This window comes from Lepisma saccharinum, chromosome 10 (assembly GCF_977018435.1).
Source record: "Lepisma saccharinum chromosome 10, izLepSacc3.1, whole genome shotgun sequence".
NCBI classification, from domain to species: Eukaryota; Metazoa; Arthropoda; class Insecta; order Zygentoma; family Lepismatidae; genus Lepisma; species Lepisma saccharinum.
Window position 1 is genome coordinate 34442178 of NC_139238.1, and position 10600 is coordinate 34452777.

The following is a 10600-nucleotide window of genomic DNA, read 5'->3' on the forward strand; positions in this document are numbered from 1 at the left end:
CTGCTCAATTTCTCCCATGTTCCTCCTTTCGCCTTTTGTATTTATAAAGTCCACTTTGAACTGATCAGAGCACAATTGGAATAACTCCACTTTGGGGGAAATTGAGTTACATGTATAACTTAGAACTATGAAGTATCAACATTTCAATGCTAGATGTAAGTTTAGGGTTAATTAATTAATATTATGTCATGGCCGTATTTAGAGGGGGGTTTAGGGTTCAACCTCCCCACCCCCGAAGCTTCTGGCATGTTGGATTAATGGAAGTTTGGAATTTTGATAACTGTGGAACCGGTAATTCTTTGGATTAAATGGTAAAACATAACCTGGTGCCTGTATTGTAACCTAGTATATAATGGCCGTTGGCAACACTGACAGTGGTGCTCACGTCTGATTGCATAAGACTAAGCTATCTAAATGTGCCTTTTTCTCAGAACTGTCTTGAATGGAGTTACGCCACTTGCGCTCTGAACCTCTCAAATTTATTCCCAATTCCCAATGATATTTAAAAATTGCATCATTTGATACAGGCCCGTACCCAAGGGGGGACACGCCCCTTCCCCTCGAGCTATGAAATTTTTTAATTTGAACGTATAAAAACCTACAAAAATTAAGTTGATGGTTTTTCAAATTTTGCATGAATTTGGATTTTGTCCTTGCACAAATGAATAGGTTGTTTCTGGACAGAGGCAGGCTCTAGAAGTCTGGAAATTTGGGCTATTTTAGTTCTATAACCATTGATGCAAGGCTATCAGACGTTCCGCAACTCCTTGTGGACGGGTTTCTTCCGGGTTTCATACAGACCTCTGTGCACCAAACCCAAACATGTTTCAGTGACATTACATTATCACCGTACACCTCAACCAGTTGACGATGATTTTTCTCTTGTGAGGTGCCCTTTACACGCAAAAACCTGATCACACTAATCACTTCCACGCTTGACAATATTTCCGTGAGCGCATCCATCTTCCAATTGATATTGCGAGGATCTGACGCAACATTTAGGCCATCTAACGACTGTGTGATAAAGCTGTGCTCTTCTGCTGCGAGCCTGGCGGGAAATTCAAAGAACAGGAGGGATATGACACCCGTGAGAGCTCTTGTTACCTTGCTTTTTGAATCACCCTCGTATAGCCTAGCAATCTACCAGAATTTTGGTTATAGGATAATATAGGGAACTTCCATTTCTCGTAGAAAATTCTACACTTAAAACACATGGTTAGTATGAATTCATAAATAATACAAAATTGTATACAAGCAAATATGGGGTTTCACCATTAACCAACCACCTAATTAGACAGTGTGTACAGAATATGAAGTCTTGACCACTTTTTATGCAGGTGAGGTCTTGATTCAGTGCTGCTGCATATATAAAAATGTATGTATGTATGTATGTGTGTGTGTGTGTGTGTGTGTGTTTCTCCCACCATAACTCTCGAACGCCTGGAGCGATTTCAACCAAACTTGGTATACAATATGGAAAGAAAAACTGTGGGGGTAAGACACCCCTGGCACCCTTAGGGATGGGAGTGGGAAGGGGGTGACATGTAAAAAGAATTGAAAACTACCGATATTAGTGCGGAATCCATAGTTCTCGGGGTCGCTAAGATGAATAGTGACACTCTCAATGCCGTTCAACTCCAAGTTCATTTTACTCTATTGTTAGAATTAATTATTTCCCTGTCTAATAGAAGATTGGGATAAATAAATTCCCGGGCAATCAGCTAGTATTTCATCAATGTCATGCCCCAGGAGTCTATGGAGCAACGTCATGCATAACGGTACAGAAGGAGAGAAAGCGAGTGGGCGGACCAAAGCAGTACGCGTAATGGTTCAATGCCTAGTGGCTGAAGCTGCATTTTCCTCTCCATGCAATTTCTCTCTCGAGTCACATGCACATGTTTTCGTTCGCTTGCTGCGTAGACTCCTGGGGACAGAGTATAGCTCCAGTCATGATTACATATTTATTATATTTTCCCCTCAAATAACACGTCAATGGTACTCTAAATAAACGGCAGAGAACTCAACAACATGAAACCCTGAGATTAACCCTTTTGCTCCATTCATGCATTGTTGGCTGGTATTTAAAGGTCGCAAAAATATTTCGAAAGCACCTTTCAAACCTTATAAAAACGCTTCATATTTGTCCTAGACATACAGGGTGTTACCGTAACCTTGATTCAAACTTGCATGCTGGATGGAGACTGAACCAATATAAGATATGGAACAACGGTCTGGAAACGCGCCATGAAAAAGTTATAAGCCAAGAGTAGTTGGGGCTGCCTATGACAGTGAAGTAAGACAGCTGAAAGATGCGACTTCTAGCTTTAATACGGACATAACTACTAGTGTATCTTAGCACTTTACGACGCCCCGTGCATAGCCTTCTGCCAAGAATCCTTGCTGCGTGTGGTATGGTCAGAACGGCTCCAGGGATGTTAGAGCGGATGAGAGACTGTCGTGCCTGGAGGCCGCCATTTTGAAGAACTACTGTAAGATTTTCGTCGTCGCCTTTTAAACAAGGGGTCCTGGTTCGATACTCGTTGGAGGCACATAGTAGTTCGGATCCCACTGTAGGTTCAGTCCCGATTAGCCTTACTCTGCATAAAGTGAATAAAGTGCAATCAAATACCTGTGCTGTGGCACGCGGCGTACACCCGTAACGCTGGACCAGCTTTCAAATATTCATAACTGCACAAGCAAAATTTATTTAACAACAAATTCAATTTTCCATAACTATGTTGTTGCAAGTATGCAAGTATGAGTAAAATTATTCAGTTTTCATACTTTTTTAAGAATTTACACTTTGCGAAAATGTAAAAGTATCGACTGGTATCGTTGATTGAATTCCAATCGATAGTTTCCGCTACCGATGCATCGATAATATCGGCTCGCTCGTAGGGATTATTATGGACAGATTGCCGCCAATACCATCCAGAGATTCACAAAAAAAAATATCATCATTATGCATTGCATCTTGTAACAGAGGACAACAATAAAGAAAAATTAATATTGCAGCCAACAATGAATGGAACTTTGCCTCGATTTGGATTGTAAGTATAAAGTTTATATTCTTTTTAGCTCGATAAAAATATATATTTTTCATGAATTAGCATTCAAGTGACAGCTTTTAACAGTCAATTAGTTAAATGAGGCTTGCGACACCATATTGATGGTGTTTTTTTCCCCATAACTTTCGATGCATACATTGGGTTATTGCGCTTATGGCTATGTAGTCAATGGCAACGATGAAGATAAATTTTGCGATGAGACTAATAATCCCGTATTGGGCGGGATGTCTGATCGCTGGCTACAAAAAATGGATATTTTACAACGTCAGGCACTCCGCTTAATGGCATCTAGTCCCAATGTTAGCGTTTATGGAGAGAGTACTGAACCGCCTCTCTCCTTTAGATACCAATACTCTACCATGAAATACATATTGAAAACATGGGAACGACACCATCACCCCTTCAATACCGTATTCGCTATTCAACGACAACTGAACGAAACTTTAACCCTCGATCGCTTTCGCCCTCGGCTTTTCTTTTTGTCTTGTTATAATATTGATCGAGACGCCTACCATCTCAGCTTCACATTTACATCTCCTTTGATTTACACTTTACCGATACTCACCGCCCCTCTCCCTAATATTAATTATACCGATTTCGGTCGACACGAATACTACAAAGAATTATGGCCCGACAACACTTTTATTTACACAGACGGTTCCAAAGATGCCGACCGCGTTGGATGTGCCTTTTATGTCCCTCAATACAATGTTGTACGTCAATTTTCCTTATCGTCAGAAGCGTCTATTTACTCGGCAGAGTGCAATGCCATTTTTCAGGCTTTGCTCCACGCTCGTGAAGCACACTACCCGCAAACTTTAATTCTCACAGATGCCCTCAGCGTATTATTTACGATCGCTCGTTGTGGTAAGGCAGCTTATCGTTTGCAACTCTTTCCCACCTTAATTTTACAGGAGTACTTTCACCTCCACCACAACGACCAACGCGTACAGTTCACTTATGTCAAAGCGCACAGCAATCTTAATCCTTATCAAGACCTAGTGGAACTTTATGCCATAACAGCTGTGGACGTTCCTTCCCCCTCTCCTATCCGACTTGCCTATACTGATCTTTTACCTCGGGTCAAAAAAAAAAAAAAAAATCATTCCCAGTGGGAAAATTGGGCTCATGCCGCAGTGGAAAAAACCACTACTTATAAATGGTTCAACGATAAACTCCCTATTCGACCCTGGTTTCATCACCTAAAAATGCCTCGTGAAGTGATCACTTGTATCCTACGCCTTAGAACGGGACACGTGCCCACAAACGACCATCTTGCAAGAATTCACCAAACTCCCTCTCCCAATTGTACCTGTGGAGAACACACACAAGCCCCCACCCATTTATTTTTTCAATGCCCGCTATGGAATACACAACGTCAGGCACTCTTTCACAGACTCCTTCGAAAAAAGGTTCCTTTTCCTCTCTCCTTGCCCTCTTTACTTTCATCACCTTCTCCCTCTACTATGTGGTTTCTCTATGGATTTGCTCGACAGTGTGAACTTCGCTTTTGATATCATCATTGCAGTGTTATAGTGACAGTGAAGTGAAGTGTAACAAAATATTGTGCTGTTCATACTAGTGCGCGAATTTCCAGTCCTCAATGTTTTCAGACCGTTGCCCAAGACTGCTACCATACAAGCGGTGAGGGGCATGAAGAAGAAGAAGAAGAAGACTAATAAGTAGATCCCGGAAGTTCAGGCATTTATTTTCTTTAAAATAGGCAGGCAAAAAGGTATTTATGATGTGGAAAATAGGCACTAAAATGAAAAAAGGCAAAATAAACCGAAAAAAAGGCACATTTGGAAGTCGCTTACTTTTATCTATAATTTCTGGCAACATGTTAAAATCTACATTGGGAAGAGCATTTGAATTTTCTCCGTCTTGATTGCACTAACTACAAGGTGTTTTTTTAAGTTCTCAACATTCATTGATAGTCGTCTGTCAGAGAGAGTGTTTTTCATAATAGAAAATGATATTCCTACTTCGACAGAAGTTATTGGAGCATACATAAAACAAGCTAATGTAGCTGAACTCATTTTGGTAACAGCATTTTCATCTTTTAGAATATCACAAATTGTTTTCAATTGTTTCAAGTCCTTATTTGCACTCACTACCCGTTTGCACTTTTCCGCAACAGCTGACCCCTTTTCTCCTGGAACTTCCATCATCTGCTGTATAGATTCCTCGAAGATTTTCATGGATGCTACAAGAGTCTCACCTCTTTTTTCTAGCTTTGTTATTGTCTCTGGCAATGCACCACAATGTGCAAAAATAAACGACAGTTCATTCTTCAGTTCTGAATAGCACAGGAGTTTTTCACTTCACGAATTGAAGCCGCTTCATTTTCTGGATGAGCATCGATCACCTCACTGATTTTTTCAAGGTTGTTAGCATAATATATAGCTGCTGATATCCAGGTTCCCCATCTTGTCAAGACTGATTGCGGAGGTAAACTAAGCTCAGGCGCAACTTCTCGAAATTTTCGGGTTCGAGAGGGAGATTTCAGAAATATCTTCTTTGTGTTCGAAATCAACCTCTCTACTTCAGCAGTCAATCATGCACAAGGAAATGTTAACCGAAAGGCAATATCCTAACTCAGCATGAAATACTTTTTTCTCTCACTTTTCTCCTTCAGCAATGTTGAAACATGCGTGAGTTCAATCTTACTTAAATAAGGCGAAAATTATCCACATAATAAACGGAAGAAAAATAAATGACAACATTTTTTTTAAAAAAATGGTCAAATTTCATTAAAAAAGGAAAAAAGGCATTATAATTAAAAATAGGCAGTGGGGTCCCAAATTGGGAAAATATGCAAAATGAAAAGGCTTCTAAAACATTCGAAACATCATAAAAAACGTATATCCGGAAAAAATTTATTAATATATGCAGTAGATAAAAAGAGGCAGTTTGCCAAACTTCCGGGCTCTACTAATGAGGCTGTCTCAGTTGCCGACCATGTTGAGTGGTCGACTCACAATCTTACCATCGAAAGTTGCAGGTTCGAAGCAACAAGAGTCAGTAAACACTTGCCCCCAAACGGAAGGAGTCATGCTGAATTCCAGTATGTCAATGCTTTAAATCGTTTCTTCAGATCGCGTGGAGCTTTTCACTTCCAAGCCTCCCCGATGGCATGGTGGCAGATTCGTCGCATTGCAATCAAAGGTTCCCGGGTTCGTTAACCGGTGAAGGCACATAGTGGTTCGGGTCCTACTTCAAACGTAGCTTCCGTACCAATTAGCCTCATGTGCATAAAGTGGACTTAAAATTAAAGAATCAAATCAATGAAATTTTCACTTCAAATTTTCCCAAGATGATAACCACGACGAAACAAACATAGCCTGGCCAGGAGCCTAACCCAAAAATTCCATCTCAGAGATTGTGGCAAATTTTCAATAATAAGGGCATGTCTGAACAGCCTACGTATAAAAGAACAGTAGTCAAATCAGGCACATGTGTGATCCTTAGAGCGTTGTACGTTAGGGAGGAATCGCACCGAAGTGACAAGGGACCGTAAGGAACGAATCAATCAGCAGCAACGGTTCACACCGTAGCTGCGTGACAGGCCACGCAAGCCTGCGTTCGATTGGTGAAATCCTTGAACGCTTTGGTCTGAATTCTCCCTTAGGTTGCGTCCGAAAGGTAGGTACTAATTGTCGGAAGTGATGTCACCTAGTGTTGCTTTAAAGCGCCAATCAAACGAGCAATTGAGCTCGCAGAATGCAGTAAACAACAATGCACACTTGCTGGTTTGTTGTTCATTTGTTTGAAATCATGAAACTTGAAAGTCAGCCAGAGATTTTGGCTGTACTTCTTCTACTGTGTGGAAATGCAAGCATAAGAACTTTGTAAAATGCTATGTGATTTCTATAGATATGTGCTTATAACGTGTGAAAAACAATGCGTTATTAGTTTTAGCAACTGGCCTCATGAGGCGCTGAGTATCACTGGATACGTTCCTGAGTCAAATTGTCCACGAACGTTGATTTAATCAATGCTAGAGCCCACGTTCACTACACTGAACCGATTGTTGCAAATGTACTCTCCCTCAACTATAATACGCTCTTTTGTTTGTTTGAGTTGGTCTTTAAGTCCACTTTATGCACAGATAGGCTAATCGGGACTGGATCTACAGTTTTAAAGTGGGACCAGAAGCACTGTGCAATGCGCTTCAGCCGGGTATCGAACCTGGACTTTTTGATTTGCACTCTGGTATTACCATTAGATGCACCATTTATACACAATTCGATAGCAAAAATTGATGGACATGATCAAAACAAAGAAAATAAACTTGAAATCGAACCAGAATATATATATTCTGTCAAAAAAGTACCGTGAATTGTTGAATAAAACGCACAATTTTAATTTATTCATCACTATTTATTTTATCGCCTTCAAAGTAGGCCCCATTTGATGCAACACACATATGCCAGCGTTTTTTCCATTCTTTTAAACACTTTTTATAGGCGCTTTCCGGTATGGCCTTCAGCTCCTTCCACGAATTTTGCTTTATGGCTTCAATCGAGTCAAAACGGGTACCCCGGAGCGGCAATTTTAGTTTTGAAAACACGGGGCCAGATCTGGTGAATACGGTGGTTGTTCGATGGTATTTATTGTATTTTTGGCCTTAAATTCGGTCACAACTGACGCTCTATGCGATGGCGCATTATCGTCGTGTAAAATCCACGAATTGTTCTTCCACAAATCTGGCCGTTTCTGACGGATTTTCTCACGCAAACGCTTCAATACGGCCAAATAGTATTCTTTATTGACCGTCTGTCCCTCTGGAACGAATTCATGATGTACCAAACCACGAATATCGAAGAAAACAATGAGCATCACCTTGACTTTTGAGCGACTTTGACGTGGTTTTCTCGGTTTCGGCTCGTCTTTTGTCCTCCATTCTGATGACTGTTGACTTAATTGCATGTCAAACTCGTAGACCCATGTCTCATCACCAGTTATGATGCGTTCCATGAATGTAGGATCAGAATTGGCGCGATCCAGCGTGTCTAAAGAGACCTGCTCACGGTACTGTTTTTGAAGAAAATTCAGCTCTTTTGGAACAAGCCGTGCGGCGACGCGTCTCATGCCCAAAATATCCACCAAAATGGAACGAACAGACTCGTGAGAGATGTTAAGGTCACTAGCTATCTCTCTTAAGCTGGAATGGCGATTATCGAGCACAATTTCCTTCACTTTTTCGATGTTTTCATCGGTTGAAGAGGTCGAAGGTCGTCCAGAACGAGGCATGTCTTCGACGATCTCTCGGCCCTCCTTGAACGCTTTGTACCAGTCGTAAGCCCGTGTTTTTGATAAAACTAATTCACCATAAGTCTTTTCTAACATTTTTAGCGAGTCAGCACACGAAATTCCGTTCGCAACACAAACTTTAAGGCAAACTTTTTGTTCAATAATTTCGTTCATTGTAAAAATCGTGATGCACTACTGAAGTGGACTGATTCAACCTGCTGCTGTAAACAAACTGGTTGGCAGATCGCGCTCATGTTTGGCAAAGTAATTAAGTACAGAGCTACCAACTTACAGAAAAAAAATATTTTTTAAAAAGATCATTTGCGCGGGCCTTTTAAATGACACATTCCCGGTACCTTTTTTGACAGAAGGTAGATATGCAAGTGATTTCTTAGCATTTTAAACATTGAAGTAGTCAGCTGTCTTCGAAATTTGCACTTTTACCTCAGACATTGTGTGGAACGGCTTTTAAACTTATGATCCTGCATTTTCTGGCCAAGGAACAAATAAAGGCACTCTAAGGCAAATCCTCAGCATAATTGTAAAATAGTAAATGCTGTTTTTCTTAGGCGCCAGATCTGTAACCTTTCAGAGCCATGGAGCTAATTGTCATATGTGAAAATACATTGCAATCTGTCAAAGAAGGTTTAATATTTAGAAATTACAATTTCTTGGTCCATAAAAATTATAAGATGAAATTACATTATTCTTTTTAATGGATAGATGGACAGGGTAATGCAAATACGTCGGGTTCAAATTTCTATTTCCAAGATCTTTAACTTTAAATTTTTTTAAATTTTCACGTCTACTAGAATTGACAAGCTGTAACTTTGCGGGTGAATCCTAGAGTTGACGAGCTGTATCTTTGCGGGTGAATCCTAGAGTTGACGAGCTGTATCTTTGAGGGTGAATCCCAGATTTGACGAGCTGTATCTTTGCTGGTGATTGATTGATTGATTTAGCTTATTTTACTTCGCGTTTTGTGCCTCTTGGCTAATTTGCGAATATGGGGATGAGTGATGGAATGATGAAATTGATGAATGGACATTCACAAACAACCAAGCCCGAGCGGGATTCGAACCCGGGACCCTTGGCGTCGCAGCGCGATGTGCCTTTGCGGGTGAATCCTAGAGTTGACGAGCTGTATCTTTGCGGGCGAATCCTAGATTTGACGAGCTGTATCTTTGCGGGTGGACCCTGACCAAACCCGGCTGCGCAGTAGCAAAGGAAGGAACTAGAGCATGACTTAGCCACTGAACGTCGTCCTTCGTAAGAGCTGAGCAGCCAAATGGCGAGGAGTGGGGAAACTATGAGAATGTACAGGGTGAGTCAAATGTCCCAGGACACCCTAATAAGTAGAAAACGAATTGACGGAGGGCGATGATATTTCGGATATGGGTAATTGGGGTGGGGGCACACCAGATGGGGCTAGTGTGTATCATGGCGGCCATCTTGAAAGCCGCCATCTTGGAATTAAATCCAGATTTTCAAATGGTAAGGGGGTCATGTAGCATATCATTTTACATGTGCGCCTTCTCATATATAAGAATATGCAGATATTTTCGCCCTAACTTTATGTTGTGAGGATATTTTCACAGTTGAAGTTCACATTTGGCGTAATGTAATGGGTTGGTATTTATTTGTACCAGGTGATCTAACGTAGCTCTAACCCTCCAAGAATGGATCGAAATTGTTGTTATAAGTGGGGAGCGCAGTGCCAGAGTCATTGCAGAAGATTTCAATGCCCGGCATCAGAGAGAGAGACGACATCTCACACACCACAGTATTGCGTGTAATGTAGAAGTAAGGAGACGGGATCCGTGTGCTACAGAGAACGTAGTGGACGGCCGAGAACAGCTACCGACGAAGAAACAGCAACGGAAATTGTGGCATCCTTGGTAAAGAGCCCGAAACGCAGTACCCGGCGTTTGGCTTCAGTGTGAGGAGTCAGTCGGAGATCCATACTCCGTGTGTTGCATACTAACAAGTGGCATCCCTACAAAATTCACATGCAGCCGTTCTCAACTGAGGAAGACCAGACAGGCGGTTACAGTTTGCAGACTGGGCTTTGGCTCGTTGCAACGAGGATCCCCAGTTCCCGAAAAGTGTTTTGTTTAGCGATGAGGCCATATTCTCCGTGAACGGTGAGGTAAATAAGCAAAATCATCGTTATTGGTCAGATACCAACCCGTCGTGGACGGATCCTCGTAAGGAAGTCGGTGCGGCAAAGGTAATGGTGCGTGGTGTGGGATTTGGAACACCCGAATTGTGGGAAC